The following is a 25,743-nucleotide window of genomic DNA, read 5'->3' as shown; positions in this document are numbered from 1 at the left end:
ACAAATGTTCGTTTTGAATGGAAATCTATTCCAATGAGACTATTTAATTGAAGTTTAATATGAAAGCAGAAGAAATTTAATAATAGAACAGAACTTTAAAGAACTATCAGCCTTCTGCTCAGCACGCAGCCTCATTCTTTTGAATATATTTTTATTGTATACTAGTTGGGGCTAATCACAACCAAATGTTGGAGTGTGTATTCCATATAGTTGGTCTCAACATATTTGCATCCCATGTGGTAAAGAGTTTTCCACTCAAAACCTTAATTACTCCTATGCATGTGCGTGAGTGGATAGGGTGTATATATCTGTGGAAATTAACATGGTTCTGAGTTACATCCTGATTCCCAAGGAATAACTTATACCCACACAAAGTCATCAACTTTTGCCTTCCCTCTAAAATAATAAAAAGACCCTCAACTGCCTCATAGAAACAGAGCCACATATTGTTTCTTAGAATTTATAAAATTCTTCAAGACCTAGGGCTGTAAAGATTTTAAAAACAAGGGTTCTATTTCCATGAGGCCTAGCTCTTTCCGATGCATAGATCAGACAGATCTGCCAATTCTCCACCATAATCAGGCATTGCAGAGCTGAAGAAGGTCCTTGGATTCAGGCCCCTGTTACTGTAAGCCAGGTGAATGCCAGAACACATATGACTTATGTTATTACAAATGCAGTTGGTGCAAGGAACACACAAGATAATTTCATTCAACCAATTTTCCTCTGAGGAAAATACGCATTACATTCATTTAAACAACACAATGATGTGCCTTCCTACACAACCTAACAGGATAAAGCATTTACGTAGTAGGAAAAAAAATGCAATGAGTTGCCACTTTTCTGCTGAGATTCTTTGCGATGAGTTTTTGTCATTGTTGTTGCTGTTATCATGGCTGCTCAACCATAATATAGGCTCCTCTGTGCTTGTTGATCTTTTACATTATGTGCGTTACCAGTCTCCTTCCTCAAATTTGTCCCATCAATGTGTTGCTTGATGAAAATATTCTCTCCATGAACTTCAACCAACTGGTGATAAATTTTGCAATGGAATCTTTGTCATAAACATTGAGTGATTATGCACACATTGCCTGGAGCGCATGGATCTAAGACAGTAGCCATTTTTTAACCAAGGGTTCTCCAGGCCACAAACGGTACAACAAACCCTCTTAACTGTATATTTAGGGCACCTAAGTGGCTCAGTTGGTTAAGCTCTGATTCTTGATTTTGGCTAAGGTCACGACCTCAGGGTCATGAGAGTGAGCCCCATGTCAGGCCCCCTGCTCAGCACGAGTCTCCTTGTCCCACTCCCTCCCCCTGCTTGTGTGTGCTCTCTCCTAAATAAATAAATAAATAAATAAATAAATAAATAAAATCTAAAAAAACAGGGTATATTTGCCTAGATAAAAGTTAAATTGTTAATAAATATCTGTAGTATGTGAAAGGGCTTCAGTAACAGACTGAACACTTAAATTTTAAATAAACGTCATCTTTAATAGACTCAGACACAAATTCTAAACTATTTTCATTGGTTCTTCTTGGGGTTGTTCACATTTAACTTCCTGGTGTTTCTTGTGCTGGATGAATGCTCTTGCTAAAATTCTTAAGCCTCTTCCCTACAGCCCTCAGGGTAGTTGAAGCACATCTTCCTGTTTTACTATTAATTTGACAGGTAAGTTAAATCATTGTTTATTTTTCTTCTTCAGGTGACTCAAAACCAATATTATTAATTTTGCCATTGGGTCAGTCTTCCTTCAACTCTTCAGGTTGTCTTGCCCATGAGGTAGGTACAGATCCAGAAATGTTAGCTTCAGTCACAATAGCCCTAATGTAATGCTAATCCTTACAGGTAACTAAATTGGTTTGTACCCAAAGACATTCAGGTCATTTTAGAGCAATATATGTGGACTCACGCCTAATGCACGCCAGAGTATCCGTGGAGACTCTTGACATGGAAGCCATCGCCACAGATAAAGCTGGGAGCATCAACCAATAAGAAGGCAGATTATTGTTAACAACAATTTGTAACAATTCAGATGGTTTTATTGTCCTTAGAGTCTTACAAGTGCGATAACCAGAGTCCTCACTCCTCCTTAGCATTTTGGTGTTTTAAACTCCACCTGGAACTCATTTCCTCAAGAAAGTCACTTGGGTATGTTTTCCCCTTAGATAACTTCTAGACACCGTAACATATTCTATCTGGAAAAGTGAAAATTTCTCTTCAAATCATCTGGCTCTTTTGTCTACATGATGCCAAACATCTGGATATTTGGGATACCTCCAGATGACTGACTGACTTTTTCATTTTCAACCAACATGGTTTCTGGCATCATGGAAACAAAGCATCAGGCTTTGTTTACACAGTGGCCTCAAGCCAACTGCTAAAGAGTAAACCGGTGCCTACCCAAATGAGCTACCTTGTCTGATAAGAGGAAACATCTGCTATTGGTTACCTCTTTGTTCTGGAACCTAAGAGGGTTGGAGGAGTGGAGGGGTTTGCAACTGATAGCAAGAGGTGAGATCAGAGATAAAAAATAGGGGCTAAATCTTGAAAGCTATGTTAAAACTATGTTAAGGAAATAGAGAACCATAAGCAGGAAATAATGAGTTCACACCTGATTCTAGAAACAATCACTCTGGTCACAGGTTACCAACTTGACTAGAGTCCGAGTAACTGGAGATGGAATAATCTATAAAAAGTCTCTTGCAGTAATCCGAGTGAGGAATTGATGATGGCCTGGACCAGAGTATCGACAGTAGGGATGGAGAAACGGTGAAGATTTCTGCACAGTAGTGGGAAGGATCAGAAATATACTTTAGGAGATTTAATATGACAGTGCCATGTAGGACCAAATGGAAAGGAAAACAATTGGAAGCTGGAATAGTAGACTATGTGAGAAGTAAGGGTCTGAACAAGGGTAACAGCTTTGGGAATGGAGGAAGAAATGGATAGAAAAGAAGTGGAAAAGTTAGAATGTCTAGGATTCAGCAGGATCTTGCGTGAAGAGTGAAGATAAAGGTATATTCCAAGATTAGCAAGGTTTCAAGACATGGTGAATGAGAAGATGATATCACAATAACAAAATAGGGAATCAGAAAGTTTGGCTTTGATGAAAAAGAGTTCACCTTGAGACGCTGGTGATATCTAGATACAGCTCAGTGAAGATATTTGACTAGTGGTTTAGAATGCAGAACTGGAACTTAGGTGTTTGGTTGGGACCAGATATATAGATTTGAAATCAGAAAAGTGAATGAAATTATCAGAGAGAAAGGACAGTGGAAGGCCTACTATTATATCATGGAAGATGGAAGATGAGACAAATCAGAGGACAGAAAAAGAATAATCCTCAAGAAAGATAGGAAGAGTAAAATAAGAGATGCCAGTATCATGTGAGCCACGTGGCACAATCCCTATGCCTGGTTCCCTCTACCATTTGTTTCCCAGACATAGGACTTTCCTTCAGAACTTTCCTACTCATCTGAGCTGCCAGTTTTATAAAGAGAAAGGACACCCTTGGACTATGATGAAATAATTTCTTTCTCCCAAACACCAGACTAGCTTTGGCTCTTAAATGTAATTATTTTGACAACTGGACTATAACCATAGCTCTCCCATGTACTTCTCTAGCTGTGATTTGTGTTGCATGGGGGAATTCTCTACTGTACTGATAACCCTCTAGTTCCTCTGGTTCATCTACTTTCTTCTTCATCCTTCTTGTGTCTTCACCCTGGTGACTTGATCCATCATTGTTCCAGTCGTTTCTCTCTGGTTTGAGCCCAACAAAACCCCAATCTAGCTGCCTAGATCTCTAAGAGAGTCTGTCCCTTAGGACCATGGACATAATGGTAGACTCACATTACTTATGCACATATGTAAATCAGAAATTATCCCTTATTTCTAACCCTCTATTGACTTCCAGTGGCCACTGGCTCCATCACTCCATTTAGAATACAGAATTGACATTTTTAGTTTGAATATACTTAGCACAGATCCCAAGGGGGGAGGGGGAGAAAAGTTCAAGAAGGGAATGAGTAAATCCAATACTATAGAAAGGTTGAAAGAGATAAGGGAGAAAGGATAATTGCATCTGGTAATGAATAATGGATATTTAAAGACACTAAAATGTTGATAGCAGAAAGATGACTATATTAGATAAGGAAAAATGAGTTTCTCCATTTACAGAAATTAAGGCCATGTAAGCAAGTATTAGGTATTAATAACCTCTACTTGAGTATTAAGTATTACAACCCACTTATTTAAGGCTTTCTTCAGTATCTTAACAACTTTTGTAAAAGATTCTATAATGTAAATTTCAACCAGAGGTGCTCTCTCTCGCTTGCTCTTTTTCCTGGTCACTCCCTTGCTAAATATGTTCTTGTAACCAGTGCATGGTCAGTGATGATGGTACAACTTGTATTCAGCAAAAAAGAATTCCCTGCTATTTAGTTTTTAACTTTTTTTCATTGCTCCTCACATTCAACTACTTGTTTAGAAAGTGATTCCTGTTGATATCAAATCCTCCCCAGCTGGTCCTACCAGACATTTATTTGAGGCACCAACACAAACGAAAATCAAATACAGCTATGAGGAAAGTAAAATGAGTTTATGGCAGGCTGTATTTAATAAACAAGGAGCAAAACTAGCATTTTCCTGTCCTCTTAAAGTACTAACAGTATTACTACAAATGCAAAAAGGACAGGCTTGAGAACAAATTCTCCCTTCTGCATTGGCCATCCCACATTCCATTGGCATCCTGGAATGTGGAAACTTGGTTTGAGGGCAAAATCCAACTCAACTGGCAATAGGAAAGTCTCTGACCCTGAACTCTTGAAATGTTCACGGGAGATCCTTTGCAACTTCTGGGCATCTCTGGGTATGTAAAAAGACAGGGTTGCTTTGAAAATATTCAAGGCTTTGGAACCATCTCTTATGTAATAGTCTGAGGTGAGAAACATGAGTATAGCTACTGTCCAAGCAGTCAGTCAGTGTTTTGAATTCATAAAAAGAGAGGATCTTATCATGAGTTCATTTTAGAGGATAGTACAAGTAGTTTTACAAGGTTTGTTGATGATTTCTAGCAGACAACTATGTCAACCCTGCATCCTATTCTCCTTTCTTCCTTGAGGGCAGAGCCCTGATTTTGTTCTGGGGTCCACCACTTCCCTCTAGGACTAAGTTAAAAATGACCCTATCCCAAATCCAGAGGTAAATCCTGGTTGGTATAAATTAGTCAAGGTGGGTGGGCCCTTTCTTATTAGTATTTATGAGTTTGTAACGGGGTATATGACCCTGTTCCAGCCAATGAAATGTAAAAGGAAGTCTGCGGAGACTTCTGAGATATATTCCCAGCTCCCTTTTTGCTTCTGGCCAGCGTTGGGCCTTAGATGTGACACCTCTTCCAACACGGGATAGCCGATCTGAGGGCAACTCTAGCAAATACCCAAGTGGAGGGCAAAAGGATCCTGCATCCCTGACAACTTCCTTGAGCTAGAGAATCCAATAATGCTGAACCCCTCCATCCCTATGGATGACCAACTCTGGGAGGTAATACCTTCTGTTCTTATTTATTGAATATGATGTCTTTAAATTGCAAACAAATACATCTTAACTGTTTTGGGGTCTGCCATTTCAATGTTACTGAAGGGGGACAACTGAGTATGGTGTGGGTTGTAGAATTCAGTAATCATATTCAAAAGCATGAATCAGAAATCAGAAAAGCTTTCCGGTTGTATGTGAAGGAGCCACAAGAACCTTGGTCCTGAATATTAGTCTCTTAAAAATCACATCAAATAATAACTATTTCAGTAGTACCATCACCAGTATGTATCAGGTACTATGCTAGGTGTTTCACATATCTTATCTCATTTGTTTCTGTTATTAATACTATAAGATAGGGATCAATAATCCCTAACTTTCAGATGAGGGCCACAGACATTAAGCAATTTCTATAGGCACACAATGAATATAATTATAGCCATAACTATTATTTTGTGCTTACTAGAAGTACTTCATATATGGCGTTAACTCATTAATCATTACATCAACTCTATAAAGAAAATACTTTTATCTTCCATGTTCTACCAGTGGGGAAGCTGAAGTACAGAAAATGTAAGCAAATTTCCCAACATCACATAAGTGGTAAGTGGCAGTATGCAACTGCAGAGCCCCACACTTACTGTCTCCCCACACACTAGAGCCAAGACTCAGAATTACAGCCATGTCTGTCTAAATTCTAAGCCAATGTTTTTTCCCTCCAGGTTGGGTAGGCATGTCAGGGTATATTCTGGCTGCCTGCTCTGTCTTAGAGACCCAGGATGGAATGAAAACTTGAAAAACACTTTTTATTACATGAATGAAACAGGCAAAGACTCTGGCTTGGGCAAGAGGAAATCACACAACCTGTTCCCTCTTTGACTCCAGAAAGCTTCTGCTGTGTCCTAGAGAATGACAAGGAATAATGAGCTCAAACCACAAGCCAGCACCAAGGCGCACATGGCCACACGGTCGACGCCCTTCCGTAGCAAGTCAGCCAGAGTGAGGCAGACGAAATCTTGTCCCACTGTTGTAGCTGATGAAAGAATTTAATGTGACTCTTCAGACAGTGAACATTACTGAAAGTAGGGAAAATCAAAAACATATTCAAAAACAGACACAGAGGATGCAGGGCAAAAATGAAATAGTACAATCCTATTCACTTTGTCCTGCTGAAGTCTTTATAGATTGCTGAATCAAATACAAGGTGTAATTGTGTTTTCATCTTTTTCTGATTATTATCATTCAACTAACATTTACCATGAGGCTGACTCTGCTAGGCTCTGGGGATGTAGCCCCCGGTATCGTCCCATCAGATGTAGGAACAATCCAAGTCCTTACTTTGATCTACAAGGGTCTCACCACCACTTACCACCACCTTTGCACCTGCCCACTCTGCTTCAGCCCCATGGCTCTCCTGGTGGAGCAGGCTAGTGGAACAGGTGGGACAAGCTTCTGCCTCAGAGCATTTGCTCTGTACTCTCCCTTTCTCCAGCCAGACCACGCTTCTCCCAGATCATTTACACAACTGGCTCACTCCCTCACTTGATTCAGGTGTGTGCTCAGATGTTACCCCATCTGTCACTATCCTCTCACTGTATTTCAATTCATATTACTTATTACATATTTATGTGTTCATTTATTTTTTATTGTCTCTACCTACTCCTGCTCAATTTTTGTAGGGCTTTATTCTGTTCATGGCTCTATCCTTGGCATTTACCATACTGACTGACACATGGTCCTCAATAAAAATTTGTTGGAAAAAAAAAAAGATGACACTAATGGATATGACAGGAGATTTGGGAAATGTTAGAGTCTCCTCCAGAGACTCACAGTTCAGCACTGTAATATAGTAAAGCCAAAGGGTTTATAATGTTAGGATTTAACTGAACACTTGTCTATTATATAGTACAGTTAAGCCTAAACCCCAAATGTTTGCCTTTTCCATTTTCATATCTGAACATAGGTTAATAATAACAAAAACTTTATTGCTGCTACAATTTTTGAAATCTGCAGTTGTTCTGATTGTTGGTGTGGAAATTGCTGGTCACCTCTTATTTGATAGTGCTGGTAAATCAGGTCTTCCCTTGTAACACAGAAACTTGTAATACAATGAATAGAGGATGATTAACACTAGCAAAATCTAGGGCAAGCAAGAAGTATTGTTCTTGATTCCATGTCACACCTAAAATCAACTTAAATGAATTTTGCAATAGCCTTGGCATTTGGAAATGTGGGTTGCGTGAGCAACTTCTACCCAAGCAGTACATTCCATTTTTGTGCTGAGCATGAGGCTGGCCTGAAAACTGGTGCCAAAACCAGATGTTTGACTCTGGAAAAAGGGCATTCCACACATTCATTAAGAACATTTCTTGGCAAATTCAAGCCAATGGTACAGGACACATATGTGTCTCCATGGTCGATAGTGCAGAAACCACATTGGTTATTTACAGGAAGCATTATAAAATCGGATGTATTTATAGAAATGCCTGTGAAACATGCAGTTATTTTTAACAAGAAAGAGTTGGTTTAGTGCAGATGCATAAATTGTCTTACAAATGAAATGACTGATTGCAACACAATCCATACTTACAGATATCCTTTGATAGCTTCAACATCAAGTGCTTATTATATATGGCAAAGGACTGGGAAATGTATGAAAAGATTTAGTAAGTATAGATCTCGATCTCTGAAAAAGTACACGCTCTCAAAGAAAAATGAAAGGCTCATGCTTGTGGAGAAATCAAGTGTGCCTGAGAAATTGGCCATAACCCTTTTATGGCCATCAGCATGCAGCATAAGACCTACTAGACCAAGTCTTTGCTCTTGCCTTTGGTCTTTACAGGTTGCAGTAATGGATGTGACTGAATTCTTCACCAGCACTCCATTGTTTCCTCTGCACTAATGAAAGACCTCAACCGATAAATGAACAAGGACAAGACAACCAGGTTTTTGCTTCCTAATTGTTTAAAAATTATGTGAAAATCAAGGGCACCTGGGTGGCTCAGTCAGTTGAGCATCTGACTCTCGGTTTTGGGTCAGGTCATGATCTCACTCAGGGTTGTGGGATCAAGCCCCGAGTTAGGCTCCACGCTCAGCAGGTAGTCCTCTTGGGATTCTCTCTCTCTCTCTCTGCCCCTCTCCCCACTTGCACTCATTCTCTTTCTCTCTCTCTCTAAAATAAATAAATAAATCTTTAAAAAAATAAAAATTATGTGAACACCAAAATATATATATTTTTAAAAGTTAACTCCCAATCAAAGATTTATATTATTAAGTCCTCAATAGACATCCTTCTTTCTCACCTTCACTGATATGGTGTAAATAAATGCAAAACAGTATGAATTCAAAGCAGAAAAATGTCACTATGAATAGAAAAGTTATGTCTCTTTGGAGAATGTAGGTTTTGAATTGAGCCATAAAGTCTCGGTAGGATGTGAAGAATACAAGAAAGGAAATCCCATGGTGGAGGAAGATGGTAGGAACAAATGATATATTCCAGTGACAGTGTGGCATGATCTTAACCTAAAGGAGCCAGTAAGAACAGAATTATGTAGGAATTACTTCTGGCTAAAGAGAAAGGTAGATGATCTCACCTGTGTGTTCACACTGTCTCCATAACCTAGAGCAGTACCTGGCATGCAGGAGACATTCAGTAAATATTTACCGTGAAAAAAACACAAGCAGACCTACGTTGAACCGACTATGATAATACCAATGAAGAGGGATCACAAAGTACTGAAACACAAAGCTGAGGTCAAGGGGAAGGAGTGAGCCTTCAAAGCTCTGTTGACATAGTATTCTCATTTATCAACCTCTGACACATAAAAAGCTAAAAAGTTGTTACTCCCATCCTTACAATTAGAAAACAGTTAACAAACTGAAAATCAATGGACCCATCAGAGAATTGAGGTCACAGGGCAAACTGCCACCCTGAAATCTGGAGAGACAAGAGGATACAGAGCATCATCACTAAGATCTGCTTACCTGGGACAAAAGTTGCAAGAGCCATAAACTGGAAGAAACACCTTAATGGTAATTTTGCCAAATTATTAGAGGCTGAGAATGAGAAGCTAGTGTGAGAATGAGAGACTCTTGGGGGCCACAGTCTTAGAGGCCCCCCACATTTTCATAGGTTTTATATTCAAGAATCCCACCAGGGTCTCATAGTGAAGAGCCAAAAAAAAACTTCCCTATGCTTCTGGCAGGAGGAGGGGAAAAGTAACTTCATATTTGAAAAAGCCCCACAGCGTTATCCATAACCAAGGCCTATGATGCAGGGGAAAAGACTCTACCAGAACCTTATCCCACCTGAGGGAAGTGCAATCACTCAATTCCAGCCCCCCGCTAGCCTTCCTGTCTCTTCTGAGGTAGAGGGAGAGCCAAGAAAAGCTTCTGAAGGTCACAGCACAGGGACACAGGCCCACCAAAAGACTAAGATTGAATCACAAGATTAAAAACCAGAATACTTTCCCCGCCCTCCAATATCTTACACCACATCAATGGGGCTCCAGTGTGATAACACTGGACTTATGGCTAAAAGAGCAGCAAGACATCACTTCCTTTCAAGGAGGCGTTATTAGAGAAGCCCAAAGACAACAGGAGAAATAAAAAACTAGGACACCAGAGCAACGTGAAGACTTGGACACCTATAGCTACAGCAAAATTAAACAGCCCAATTCCTAGCTAGATCAACATCAAAGCTCACATTAAAGAATTATTAACCTCAATTTCTATTCTCTGATAAATCATGTCCCACTTCCAGTAAAAAATTGCAAAACAGCTAAATGGCAAATAAAACACAATTTGAAGAAACAAAGGAAGCATCAGATCCAGACTCAGATGTGACAAAAATTTTGGTGTTATCAGAGAGGAAGGGAATTTAGGATGACTATAATTGATATGTCAAAGGATTTAATGGAAAAAGTAGACAACATGCGAGACCAGATGGGTAATGTAAGCAGAGAGATGGAAACTCTAAGAAAGAATCAAAAGGAAATGCTGGAAATTGAAAACACTGTAACTAAAACGAGAAAATGCCTTTAATGGGCTCATCTCTAGACTATCTTTGTCCAAGAAAAGATCAGTTAGCTTGAAGATATGTTAGGAGAAACTTCCCAAACTAAAATGCAAAGAGGGAAAAGAATGGGAAAAAACTGCATATTCAAAGAGGTAGCTAAATAAGAGATGGATAGACAGATACACACATACATACATACATACATGTGTGTACTAGTATATAGAGTATACGTATGGATATGTTAATTTATAAGTTTTAAATATTTTTACATGTAGTTAATATTTATATAGCACTCTGTAACAAGCAACTTCCTATGATTTTTACATATATTGACTCATTTAATCCTCAAAACAACTGTATGAAATAGATGGTATCATTGTCCCCATTTTAATGAGACTATAGAGGTTGCAGTGGCTTTCCCAAGATACATGGCTAGTAAATGGTAGTCTGAGAAATGTCAAGATAAAGAAAGTGGAGGAGGAGTGGAGAATAACAGACCCAAACCTAAGAGAAGTCAAGAAGTGACCAAGGAATTCAATGAACATGCTGCTAAACTGAAATCAAATGGATAATAAAAGCTATAGCAGGTTATAAAAGGCCAAGATTGTAATCTGCCTCCACTATGGCCCATCTAGTTGGTTAGAGGATTTATAACGTGAAGTATAAGATCAAACTAAAAATGCTAAGTGGGCAAGAAAATGGAAATGCTTGACTACAAGGATGAGCAATAGGCAGTAGGAACTGAGAGGTATATGAATTAAATGAGATTTGATAGGAAGGAAGTAGATTGAGGGATGGGTGAGCATAATTACGCTTTCATGGGATTAGAGACATAATTATGAACTAAATTGGTGCTAAGGACTTAGAAGGGACTGAAGTTCCTTTGCAAGCATGGAGATGAGTGATCCTCACAACAACCTGAGCACCAGGAGCACATAGTACAGAAGACACAAGGAATCAGCACAGCTGCTTAAATTATCCAGGAGTCCTCAAGTGCAAATCCAAGAACAATCCTTCTGCTCAGCCTGCCATCCTTATCAACTATAATTATTTATTGAAAACCCATTATATTCTTGATGAAATTCTAGGCACCTTGAGAATTCTCATAGCATGGAGATGATGGCCAAAAATTTGCCTTCAGTGAGAACACATGCTAATGAAAACATTTCCTTTTGATCTGGGGCCAATTGCTAAAGTTGTATGTTTGAACACATGGGTGTCTTTTTACAAGCAAAGCACAAAACCAGAGGCTGAACAACACTTTTGGAAGCACAAAATCTGTGATCATTATCTGGCTTTCCAGAAACATCTGGAATTTGAGTTGCTATTTTCATTACTCTGGAAAGCAATAAGCTTCCTCCTGACATTCACCTCCAGGTGACCTTATTGTAACAGTCCTTAAAAGGAGCCCCATATTTGTCTATGGAAGTAACATCTAAGACATTGCCTGAATCATCTTGTGATCCATATTGTCTAGAATCATTCTGCCTTGGAAGTGAGCTGGGAATGACTCTTAAGATATAATTACATTTATTTACTTAAATGTTTTGTTTCATTTACCTTCCGTGCTGGCATTTAACTTATTTTCATAGGACCGAGCTCTTCAGATTTTCCAGATAACTTATAAATGTTAATTCTAAAATTATTTGATCCCTTTGCTGCAATCAACTACTTCAGGGTAAGTAAGGAAAAAGATCTTGCAACTAGGTCAACTTTTCACTTTTTGTTTTTTATTAAATTATTTAAAAATAGAACTCTGATTTTAGCAATTTAGCCCCCCCAGATATGTGAAAATGTCACAGATCAAGTGGACACCTCAGAACACAGGTGGATTAAACAATTATTACAGTAACTTACCCTAGAGCCTTGATTGCCAGATAAGCTTCCCTATTTTCAAATTTTTACTAATGTAACATGAGATTAAATGCAAATAGATGAAAGAGTGTAAGAAAAACTAATGGCTGTGGCATGTGTTTCTATGGCGACAGACTGTGGGGACACCTATCTTCCACTTAAGGCCCCACTGAGTGTGTTTAGCAGAGAAAGGAGATATTAAAAACTATTAACACACAATCAAGAATATATGAGAACCAGAAGGCCTATATGATAGCTCTAAAAGAGTTCATCATCCCTGGCAGTCACAGGGCAGATATGACTGAGAACAAAGTCAGGTCTGATTGTAATGTATAAAGTTATAGCATCAACCTTGTCAAGTCTCTCATACCACTGGAAGTCCACTGGTGAGGAAAGATTGAGAATGATCATCATTGAATGGAGACATTTGGGCAGAAATGAATGAGGGAGAGAAATTTGTTGTAATTTTTTGTTTTTGCTTTTTTTTACATTTTAAGGAGCTTTGAGATATGATTTAATAAACTCCACATATTTGAATTGTACAACTTGATATATTTTAACATATATACACACACAGAGACACATGTGAAACTATCATCACAATCAAGATAATTAATATAGCCACCACCTGCAGAAGTTTATAATCCCTTCCACTTGCAACTTCCCTCCCTGCCCCATCCCCATGCAAACCACTGAAGTTTTTCTTTCTATTTAGATCAGTTTTTATTTTCTACAATTTTATATAGATTGACTCATTATGTACTCAGTATGTACTTTTATTTGTCTGACTTCTTACACTAGGCATAATCGTTCTGAGACTTATCTGTGTCGTTACATGTAACATTCATTCTTATTTCTAGTAATCCATTACAGTATTATTACAGTATTCCATTGTAGTAGTATTCCATTGTGTGAATATAACATATTTTATTTACCCTTTAACTTGGTAATAGATACTTGAGTTGTTTCCAGTTTTTGCCTCATACACAAATAAAGCTGGTAGGAGCATTTCTGTACAAGTCAATGTAGATATAAGCTTTTATCCTTTGGGGTAAATAACTAGGATAGGATATCAGGGTTATGCAGATGTATGTTTAACTTTTTAAAAAACTGAAAAACCATTTATATAGTGGATACACTATTTTATATTACCACAAGTATTATGTAACAGTTCTAGTTGCTCCATATCCTCACCAAACCTTGGAATGATCAATATTTTAAAATTTTTGCCATTTTTTAAAGATTTATTTATTTATTTGAGAGAGAGAGACAGGGGGAAGGGGCAGAGGGAGAAGAAGAGAGAGTCAAAAGCAGACTCCGTGCTGAGCATGGAGCTGGATGCAGGGTTTGATCTCACAACCCTGAGGTCACAACCTGAGCCGAAACCAAGAGTCAGATGCTTAACAGACTGTGCCACCCAGACACCCCAAAATTTCTGCCATTTTAATAGATGTGTAGTTATAACTCTTGAAAAAAATCAATAAGAAGAAAAGCCAATCAACTGAAATTTACCCTGCAACAACACAAATAATAGAACTGAGATACAAGTATATTAAAAACATAATGCTATCTATATTCTGTATGTTCAAGAAGCTAGAAGACAGACTCAACCAGTTAAGCAAAAATATGAAGATATAAAAGGTCCAAACAAACTTCTAAGGATGAAAACAAAAATATCTGATATGAAAAGTACACCAGGTCTCTTGCTGCAGCAATGCGAGTGGGAGCACCAGGTGCCGGGCTCAGAGCAGAACTCCAGGCATCCCTTTAAGAAAATGGCAGACAAGCCGGACATGGGGGAAATCGCCAGCTTCGATAAGGCCAAGCTGAAGAAAACAGAGATGCAGGAGAAGAACACCCTGCTGACCAAAGAGACCACTGAGCAGGAGAAGGGGAGTGAAATTTCCTAAGAACCTAGAGGAGCCCCCACCCCTGTCATCTTGGAGACACCCCAGTCATGATGTGGAGGAAGAAGAGCCACCTGCAAGATGGACATGAGCGACAAGCTGCACTGTGAACCCGGGCACTCCGTGCTGATGCCACTGGCCTGGCGGTATCTGAGGGGATCCCCCCCCCAATCGGACTGCCAAATTCTCTGGTTTGCCCTGGGATATTATAGCAAATTATTTGTATGTTTATTGAAAATAAAACACACCTCGTGGCAAAAAAAAAAAAAAAAAAAGTACACCAAATTAGACCAACTGCAGAGTAAGCCTTGTAAGAGAAAAAAAGTAGTAAATCTACAGGTGTAGTAATAGCAATTATCCAAAGTTGAGAGATGTAATGTATGGTGATTAACAAAACATAATTAAAAAGAACAAAAAACAAAGCTGAGAGAAAATAAGACTGAAAAAAATGAACAGAGCATCAAAGAGCACAACTTTAAGTAGCCAAATATACTTGTTTGGGGAGTTCCTCAATGGAAGAGGTGGGGAAAAAAACATATTTGAAGAAATAATGGTTAAAAAATTTCAATATTTGATGCAAACTATAAATCCACAGATCCAAGAAGCCAAGCAAACCCCAGGCACAAGAAGAAGAAAAATTAGAAGAAGAAAAAGATTACACCAACATAGTATAATAAAATTGCTTAAAGTTAGTTAAGAAAAAAATTTTAGGGACCCCTGGGTGTCTCAGTCAGTTAAGCATCTGACTTTTGATTTTGGCTCAGGTCATGATTTTAGCATCCTGAGATCAAACCCCACGTCAGGCTCCACACTGAGCATGGAGCCTGCTTAAGATTCTCTCCCTCTGCCCTATCCCCACCCCCCTGCTCACAAGTGCACTGAAGAAAGAAAAAGAAAGAAAGAAAGAAAGAAAGAAAGAAAGAAAGAAAGAAAGAAAGAAAGAAAGAAAGAAAGAAAGAAAGAAAGAAAGAAAGAAAGAAAGAAAGAAAGAAAGGAAGGAAGGAAGGAAGGAAGGAAGGAAGGAAGGAAGGAAGGAAGGAAGAAAGGAAGAAAGGAAGAAAGAAAGAAAGAAAGAAGAAAGAAAAGAAAGAAAGAAAGAAAAGAAAGAAAGAAAGAAAGGGAAAAGTAGAAAAAAATTTTAAAGCAGACAGAAAAGAGAAGCATCATGTGCACAAGAACAGAGATAAGGATGACAGCAGAGTTCTCATCAGCAACAATACAAATCAGAAGACGTAAAAAGAGGGGCGCCTTGGTGGCTCTGTCAGTTAGGCGTCTGCCTTCAGCTCAGGTCATGATCCCTGAGTCCCAGGATCGAGCCCCACATCAGGCTCTCTGCCCAGTGGGGAGTCTGCTTCTCCCTCTCCCTTTGCCCCTCCCCCCACTTGTGCACACTCTCTCTCAAATAAATAAAATCTTTTTAAAACTTTTAAAAATTAAAAAAAGACACAAAAAGAAAAAAAAACTGTTAATCTAGAATTCCTTACCCAGCAAAAACAGCTTTCAAAAAACAAAGGTGAAATAAAGATTGTTTAAGACATACAAAAGCTGGAAAATTTTATTATCAGCATGTCTTCCTTAACCTTGGGTAGTTTCCTTATCTGCATAAACGGATCACTACTAAATCAATTTTAATTTTAATTTTAATTTTAATCTGTGCTGGAGACATGAATTTTTCACTTAGATGAAGGACAAAAGCAGATGTTGAGGGGCGATAGATAAATAGATAGATATCTTTATATATATCTATATAATTTTTTTGCTTGTCAAGATCCTTTTTTCAACCATTTTCATTCTCTTTTCTGACTAGGATACTTGACTGAATGAACTACAATAGTCAGTGATACCTGACTTCCATTCCAGTGGGCTTGATCAATTGGGCACTTTGGAAAGAGATCAGAAGACAGAAAAATAAGGTCAGAGCTCCCTTTCTAGAAAGTTCAGTAAGCTATGTTATTCACACAGGTCATTGCTACACAGGTCATTACTCTTAAACTGGCCAACTTTATATGACTCTTTCCTTCCAGACCACAGTACCTACACCTGACAGGTACAGTCCCTCCAGGTATAGTAAGGGCTTAGGTGCCACCAAGCCCTATGCTACTCCATTAACCTTTTGGGTTTCCCTAAACCCACCTTTGTAAATATCTCTTGTGAATAAACTCTCTTTTAATTATCCTACTTTCTGTATGGTATCTGTTTCCTGCTGGAATCTGTCTGATACAACTTTTTTTCCTCCTAATTTATCCTCCTTTTCTTTAGGAGCTAAATGTCAAAAGAAAAGGGAGAAATTAACCCTAAAGTGGATATAAGATTGAAAATGTTAGGCATGACTAGAATTGGCCTAGACTTTTTAATAACTGAAAGTGAGTAGAAATCTATGGAATCAACCTAAGGGGTCATTAATATGGTAACATAAAAATCAGCAGAAATGGGTTAAAAATAGTTGTTGTAGAGAAAGAATTAAAGCCATTTTCTATTTGTTGTCTCTCAAAAACTACCCTTATTATACTGGGTATCTCAGTCACTATGTAAAGTAATTTTCAAAGAGGCACAATTTCAGGTAAATGAAAAGGAATTCCAAATGTCCTTGCATCCCCCAAAGAAAATAAAAAATATCCAACGTACAAAACATAGTGACACTTTTCAAAAAATATTTTTGCTCTCCCCTCAATTCCTGAACACTCTGCCAAGCAAGTTTCTCATGTTGGTACTTTGCATCCTTTCAACATGGGCAAATGTCCCCAAATTCTCTCCAGTTCTTTAGACTACCCACAACTTTCCTGTCTTTTGTCCTTCTTTCCAACATTTCAATACCTTCAAAACTAAACAATCTTTACATCTGATCCAGCAAGCAAACAAGGATAAGCTCTGTTGTGGCCCATTCTCATTTGTCCATTCTCTCTGTTCTGCATTACCAAAACAAAACAACAGCAAAAAGCAAAGAAACAAAACAAAAAACTGAGAAATTGTTTGGGAAAATAAAACTCACCTGGAGAGTAATGGATATTAAAATGAAATGCTCAGTGGTTCAAGGACAGGGTAAGAGGCATTGCTCCTGAACGTCTATCATTCCCTTCCCACATGAGGCTTAGAAAAGCATCTGAGTGATTAGTATGAACCCAATGAATCCTAGCAAATTTTTTGTGGCATGTGAGAAGGATAGAAGTGATTTGGGTCATTTAGGTATCTCTGAAAACTGAAATTTTTGTTTTTGTTGTTGTTGTTGCTGTTTTTTTAAAGATTTTATTTATTTATTTGACAGAGAGAGTGAGAGAGCACAAGTGGGGGAGCAGCAGAGGAAGAGTGAAAAGCAGGCTCTCCACTGAGCAGAGATCCCAATGCGGGACTTGATCCCAAGACCCTGAGATCATGACCTGAGCCAAAGGCAGCCGCTTAACCAACTGAGCCACCCAGGCGCCCCATGAAAACTGAAACTTTTGAACATCAAAGTTTGGATTTAAAGAATCCTTCCACAGAAAAGTTGACTATAAGATAGTTGTACTATTTCCTGTATCGTATTAGTCATCATCCAGACAGTTGCCAAAATGAGTAAGTAATGCATTTCCTCACACATTTGACTTTCATGCAGTTGTGGATGAAAAGTCTCCTGAGCCCACATACATTCAGTTCTGTGTTTTACATGGCCGTGCCTTCTACTATTTTGATATCTAGACTCTGTGTTTTGGGCTAATGAAAAATACCTGTCATTCTGGATTATCTTCTGTGCACTGTGTAAAATGTGCTAGGTACAGTATCTCACGCCTACAACAGCTCTCTTGGATGTGACTCCCATTAGGTGAGTTTTAAAACACTTTTATAGCTTTTTATTGTATTTTATTCCACTGGAAAAAAAAAAAACAAAATAACTACTTGTGGCTCATGGAAATTATTCCTCAGAAATATTATTTCCCTTTTGTGGATTCCTTTTTTTGGGTGCCAGGCTGGTCTGTCAGCCATGGTTTTCTATCAGCAGCCCTTGCCCTGCTGAGTTGCTAGAAGGCGTGCTTCAAGGTATCTGAAATTTCAAGAGGCAAAAGTTTTCTTTTTGGCCTCTGGTTATCTCCATAACCTCATACCTGGCTTCTTAAATTTACAAAAAAAAAAAAAAAAAAAGGTCCTTTGTAGATATTAGAGTTAGCTATAATTCAACATTTCTTCCTCTCAGTAAAGGCCATCTCTGTAATCTGTAGCAAGGTCTCCTAGGGAGTCTTTTTTTTTTTAATATTTTATTCATTTATTTGAGGAGGGGGAAGCATGAGCAGAAGGGCAGAGGGAGAGGGAGAAGCAGACTAGTTGACCAATCCATACTCCATTCACACACACATGCCAATAGTTGGGTCAACTTTATAGACTGAAGGCTTGATCCCAGGACCCCAAGATCATGACCTAAGCCAAAGGCAGACACTTAACCAACTGAGCCACCCAGGTTCCCCTCCTATGAAGTCTTTTTAATACTTTTATGGAAAATAAGACATACAAGAATGAGACAACAATGAGAAGAGCCTCATGGTAAATAGCCTTTCACTAAACTTTAAAAGAACAAACGCACTTTAGCAAAACCACCTTGAAACTATCCCAGCTCCTCTGCACCAAACACAGTCAGTAAAGAAGTGTTTACCGAACTCTCCTACAGAGGAGTGTACAAGAATACTGAAGCATTTGAAATGTTCCTAGAGATAATTCTGGCTTCCAATTTACAGAATGGCTACTAATCTGATGGTTTACAATAGTAGATAAAATATTCTATGGATCTTGTTTTCTTTTCCAGTCCTTAGAATGGATCTGTTCTCACTGCCTTAGCATAATAGCTAGTTTTTGCTACATAACAAATGACCCCCAAAGTTAGAGCCTGAACCATCTGTTTATCATCATGCACAGTTCTACAGATCAACAATTTAGGTTGGGGTCAGCTCTGCAATTCTGCCAATCTAAGTCACTCATGTGTTTGTAATCAGCTGTCAGCTTCTGGTTGAAGCCTATCCCATTGATCAAAATAAGTCGTATGATTCATTACGGGAAGGCACTACCAAAGGGCAAATTTATAAGAAGTAGTGAAAAAATTGGGGCCATTACTGCCATCAATTCACTAACTTATTTTTCTTAATTATTATTTCCATCTCCTATAATGGCATCTCCTGGACAATGAACATCCCTGCATGCACTGTTCCCAGTGTCACAACATAAAAAGTAAATGATTCAGCCAAAATGTCTTCTTCTCTATGACATAATGACCTATCACCCTTGAACTTATGCCATAAAGTAATTGGAACCAACAACTTCTCACAAGATCCCAGAAGTATAAGTGAATCTAATAAAACCATCACCAAGAACACCAAAAATAAAACACCTAGTCAAATAAATATTTTGACATCTACATTTGCCACAAAACAAAAACAAAAACACACCAAGTCAATGGTACCTCTATCCTTCCCTTTTCTCCTTCCTCCTCGGCTAAGCTTCTTATCACTCAACTGAAGTTAGTTACCTGCTATTTTGATCAAATCGAACCCAGAGGAATTTGGCACCAAGTGAAAATGGGAAATCAACTGCCACCCACACTCTCTAACTTGGGAGCCAAGAAAAAAAATGGCCTTTTCAAATGTATTGTTTCAGAATTTAGAGCTGTTTTCAATGGTAGTAATACAATACCCACCCCCACCACCCCATCCAATCCAAAATCCCAAAAGAGACAACAGAAAAAGCTATTCTACTGGTTACCTCACATAACCCCACATTGCTATTCGTACACATAAAACAGGTCATTTTAGTAGGTTGCTTCAATGTCTTGAGTTCAACTAAATGGTTTATTTTGTATAACTGTATGTCTTCTGAGAGCTATTTGGTCCCTTCTTACACTGCAAATGAATTACTCCTTCATAGGAAATGTTCACTAAGTAAGAAATTGGAGGATTGTAAGTCCAAGAGAGAGGCGATCTGATGAAAGTTTTTAAAGGACCTCCCTGGGTGCTGTGTTGAGAATTATAGGAGATTCAAGAGTGGGAACTAGGAGAATAGTGAGAAGACTATGATAAGAGTCAAGGCAAGAGATGATGGTGGCTTAACCTACGACATAGCAGTACAGGTGAAGAATGGAAATATTTAGTAAATATGCCACGTGTACTTTAAAAATTGTGTATTCTGTAGTTACAGAACTCTATAAATACCAATTAGATCAAAGTGTTTAATACTATTGTTAAAATCTGTGTCCTTACTAAATTTTTGTGTAGTTGTTTCATCCATTACAGGTCAATGACATTGAACTCTTCAATTGTAACTATAAAATTGTCTGCTTCTCGGGCGCCTGGGTGGCTCAGTTGGTTAAGCGACTGCCTTCGGCTCAGGTCATGATCCTGGAGTCCCTGGATCGAGTCCCGCATCGGGCTCCCTGCTCGGCAAGGAGCCTGCTTCTCCCTCTGACCCTCCCCCCTCTCATGTGCTTGCTCTCTCTCATTCTCTCTCAAATAAATAAATAAATAAATAAATAAATAAATAAAAAAATTGTCTGCTTCTCCATTTAATTTTGTCAATTTCTGCTTCATGTATTTTGAAGTTCTCTTATTTGGCATATACATGTTTATGACTATATGTCTTCCTGATGAACTGACATTTTTATCATTATGAATTGTTCCTGTTTATCTCTGGTAATACTCTATGTCTTAAAACCTATTTTTTTTCAGATATTAATATGGCTACTCTAGCCTTCTTACACTTAATATTTGTAAGGCATATTGTTTTTCCAACCATTTCACTATATGGGGTTTTTCAGGGTTTTCTTTTATATATATTTTGTTTATTTATTTGAGAGAGAGAGCACACTAGAGAGAGCAAGCGCAAGTTGGGGGCAGAGTGAGAGAGAGAAGCAGTCTCCCTACTGAGCAGGGAGCCCAACATGGAGCTCAATCCCAGGACCCTGGGATCATGACCTGAGTGAGCCAAAAGCAGACACTTAATGGACTGAGCCACCCAGGCACCCTGGGGTTTTTCAGTTTTAACTATTCTGATTATATCTGCCTTTTGAATGTTTACTCCATTAATATTTAATGTAATAAATTGATATGTTTGGAATTATGTCTGCCATTTTATTACTTGTTTGGAATTATGTCTGTTTGTCCCTCTGTTTTTTCCTTTCTCTGTTCCTCCATTTCCTACCTTCTTTTGGTATATTTGAATATATAATTCCATTTTAAATTTATCCATTGGCTTTTTAGTAGCACATGTTTTTCTCAATGAGAGGAACTGGATTTTATAATAGCCTTAGTAATATGAAACAAAACTAAATATTTTTTGGCCCACTATATAAGTAGAATCACATAGTGATTATCTTTTTGTGATGTAATTTTTATTCCGTGCTCCATATTGGTGAGATTCATCCATGTTGATGCTTATATAAAGGGCCAAGAAAGTAAAAGCCAATGTATTGTTTAGGAATATACACGCATCCTTAATCTCTAATTAAAACAAGGGAATGTCATAGGATTGAGATACACAGAGGAATTATAGTGTTCTATTTCTGAAACTGGGTAGTGAGAATATGGGTATTTGTTCTACTATTATTCTTTAATCAATACATTTATATTATCTATGCACCTTTCTTTGTAAAATATATTTCTCAATAAAAACCACACCACACATCAAAAAAAAAAAAAAACAACCCTAAATATTTACTTCTTATACTCTACAACATGGAATAAGAATTGAAGTATAGCAGCCTTGGTTGCTAAGCTTAAAGAAAAGGAGACTAAAAGGGTACTAAATACTTGAAGCGTGTCTATTTTTTCCTCATTGTAAGAACTTTTTATTTTTTGTTTTTAATAGTGTTTGTGCACCTTTACTCACAATTTCATTCACTATAAATTCCAGGCATATATCGTCACTGCAGGTTAAGCCATTGGCGCAAAAAAAAGAAAAAAAAACTATGCTATAAGGAAAAATACAGTGTAGGTAAGCACAGATGTCTCTGCTAATTAACAAGAACAGCAGGATACACAATGAAAAAGGTGAATGAAGTTTATGTTATTATTCCCAGGAAGAACATTTTCATTCAGTTCAAGGAAAGAATTTCTTTAAAAGCTGTTCAACTACTTTAGAAGTAAAACATACACATACCGGAAGCACTAGAGACTTTTTCAAATTAATTCAGTGCCAAAAAACAAACATGTCCATGCTGGAGGAGTAAGAGAAGTTAAGATGAATTTGTTTAGGCTCAATTAATTTTCTGGTTATTTCCTTGCCATACCAATGAGCTCATTTCTCTGTCGATGATTTAGTTGCAATTAGGACTATAAGTTAACTCTTTGGGACTCCTTACTATAGCTGTTCCAAAATATTTAATGTCATTAGAAAGAATGTGTTTTTTTTACATTTTTCTGTAGTCTTACTTTTCACATATTCATGCAATACCATACCATATGATTCCATTTACATAAAATTCTAGAAAACACAAAACTATAATGATGGAAAGCAAATTAGTGGTCACTGGGGGGTGTTAAGAAGCTCACAAAGATTGACTAAAAAAAGTCATATGGGAAGTTTTTGAGATGATAGATATGTTTTATACAATGGTATATGTTTGTTAAAAATCATCAACTTACAGCCTTGCAGTTGGTAAATTTTGTATGTAAATTAAACTTCCAAGAAACTGACCAAAAATGTTAAAAGCAAACAAAAATTCCAACTTCAAATTGTTTCTGAAGCAAATACTCTCTGGAGCTGGCAGTAAAAATTTACATTAAAATAAAGGCAAAATAATTTAAAAATCTGTTTGAACTATCAGTGGCCAAGCTGAAAATACTACATACTCTGTATACTTATTTGAGATTACCGTAGTATGAGAATCTCAAAAGCAGGCTAAGCATTTTGTGTACCATATGAAAAAATGAGAACTCTGACCCTTGAGAAATTAAGGTTTTGTCTGTATGTTAAACTGGCCTTTTTCAACATTTTGACTACATTGCTTATTACACTTTGTGTACATATTAATCAGTCAAATGGTGCATGGATTTAAAATGAATTTGAATGAATCGATGCTATCTATATCTTTATCTTTATTATAGATCTGTTATAGCTTCACTATAGATACAGTATACGTGCCATTTAATTTCAGCTCCTCAGTCTTGAGACAGAAGTAGGCAGAACACTCAAATTGCTAAATTTGCAGCACTCCTTTAATAACCCCCCTCAATTCACTTTCATTCTCATTGCTTTTAATTGCTTAATTGCTCTTAAGAGTTGTCTCTATCAGACCCTAATCTCGACAAACCCATGATTTTCATTAAGCTTTCCAAGATGAGTCCAACCTTCACAGATTTGTCCTGGGTTTTTTTTTTTTTTTTTTTTTCATATCTACAGTGACTATGTGTGGTGGTGCCTCATTATATAATGTCTTCATGTTGAAAATAATTAGAAAAATAGGGAAGCAGAGGCTGGAAAGGAAGAAAGGAGGCAACATTTATAGAAGAGCAAGATCCAATGTTCTTGCAAGGAAGACTGGGAACAGAGAAAAAAGCTGAGGCAAAAGCTGAGGTTGAAGGTTTGAGAACTGTATTCCTTCCTGTCAGAAAAGCTCCAGAGGAAAAGTGGGGCAAAGCTGATAAATTCAGTCTAGAGCGCTCTATTCACTGGGATATAGAGTCAATATCAGGGTTAATGACTCTGACTACTGGGAAAATACAGATCTAAAGATTTCCCACTTAGCTATGCTCAATTTTATAGTTTAATATAATAATAATTGAAAGGCTAACCAGAACTTCACCTTCATCAAGCATAGGAGCATCTCTATATCTTCAGAGTTATAAGACTGAGCAGGTAAGTCAACGTTGCACTTCCCTAATTTTTTCTGTGTACTATTCTCATCTCTTGATTCAGAACTTTCCAGAATCAAAATTCCTCTCAGACTGTTTATATTACCACATGCCTTGACTATGTTAGATCTCTCAATAATTGGTTTGTTATTAATATAGTTTTCATATAGGAAGGATTCCTGTATGAATACAATTGCTGATAAACACAGAAGCTGCCAACCAGGCTAGTAAAAATCAATTACTAGAAATTTTTAAAAGTTGATGTTTTTCCTTTGACCCAATAATTTCACTTCCAGAAAAATATCCCAAGTAGATAGTAAAGGGTAGGCAAAAATCTTTAGCTATGTAGAAGAAGAAGAAAAAAATGGAGAGGAAGAAAGGCAGGAAGTAGAAAACAGGAAGAAAGGAGGGGACCCAATGCAGAGAGATTTACAGCTTCATGATTTAGAGGACTTGGATCTTTTTCCCACTTCCATGCTACCATGTTGTGTTTCAACTATATACTCAGTATATGCAATTGTATGTTCCTTCTCTCATAATTCTCACTTCATGAAGAATACTTTTTATCATTCAATAAATGACACAGGAAATGAATGTTTCTCTTCAGAATAAAGGACTTTAAAATTCACCATGCTAGCTGCTAGAGAACAGGTCTTTTGGAAATAACTAGGTCTGTATACAACTTTGTCCATTTCTAGTTATCATGTTAAAAGATATCAACAGCTATTTGATGGCTGAGAACAATTAAAAACAGTGTGTCTGAGTCAACTTCTCCCAGAGAGAGGTTTGGTTTTCTAATCACAGACCACCCTTGCATCTTAGCTAATATCCAGCTGACCACTATTGGTCAAAGAGGAACTGGGTTAAGGACTATGAATGGTTTACTGTAAGTCAAACTATTTATATATAACTTGAATAATTGCATGCTCTTATAATAGGGATCTGAAGCATCATATTTAGAAATCGTTATTGTTGAGATGACAATTTCAAAGAAAAACTTTCCAAATATGTATGTCTCAGAGATAGCCAAAAGGGTAGCAGCTGCTCTGGATATAGAACACATTTGGATTTAGGGTCAGTTCTTATGTGTTTGGGGCTATATATTATCTCATCTCAGAGGCTGAAACAAAATTAGTTCTGTTAGTCAGATAATAAGCACAATGGCAGACATGGAAATCACCAGTGAAAGCTGATGTTTCTTTGTCTTTGAAGTATTATTGTTTTTATGTTTTGTTCCAGGAGGAGGTCAACTTAGAGCTGAAAATATCTTCTTTCTATTTTCTCTAGAAAGCATTTTCAGAATCTGTACTCAGGCAGGATTCACTGTGTAGAATTCTCAAACAAACAAAACCAAAAAACTTCTAGAAGGCATATTTAGAAGTTATTTATTCATCTGAATTGCTCTTAAATGAATTAAAAGAAAATTCAAATTTTATCTTCTTTTGAACTTGCGAGCATGTTAGTAATATTATTTTCATCACCACTTTGCAGCCATCAGATATTTTCTCTCTAGTATGGTGAGGTTAAGCTAATCAAAACCCGACTTCCAGACCAATGGAGTCCCTGACCCAGGCTATTCCATGAGATCAAAATGATCTGAAATATGCTCAAGAGCCAATTGACAAAATA

At 37.5% G+C, this 25,743-nt stretch overlaps 1 long non-coding RNA gene and 1 pseudogene across 1 annotated transcript; both read left to right on the top strand.

Annotated features, from left to right (window-relative positions):
- The first annotated feature begins 1,706 nt into the window (after positions 1–1,706).
- Positions 1,707–18,478, top strand: LOC118540708 (uncharacterized). Its single transcript, XR_013449493.1, has 4 exons — positions 1,707–1,783; positions 8,379–8,481; positions 16,122–16,227; positions 17,577–18,478. It is a non-coding gene; the product is annotated as an uncharacterized LOC118540708 (long non-coding RNA).
- On the top strand, positions 14,144–14,952 carry LOC118540707 (thymosin beta-10 pseudogene; annotated as a pseudogene).
- Positions 18,479–25,743: the final 7,265 nt, after the last annotated feature.

The sequence above is a fragment of the Halichoerus grypus genome, chromosome 7, assembly GCF_964656455.1.
Source record: "Halichoerus grypus chromosome 7, mHalGry1.hap1.1, whole genome shotgun sequence".
Lineage (NCBI taxonomy): Eukaryota > Metazoa > Chordata > Mammalia > Carnivora > Phocidae > Halichoerus > Halichoerus grypus.
This window is presented reverse-complemented; position numbering and strand designations above follow the sequence as displayed.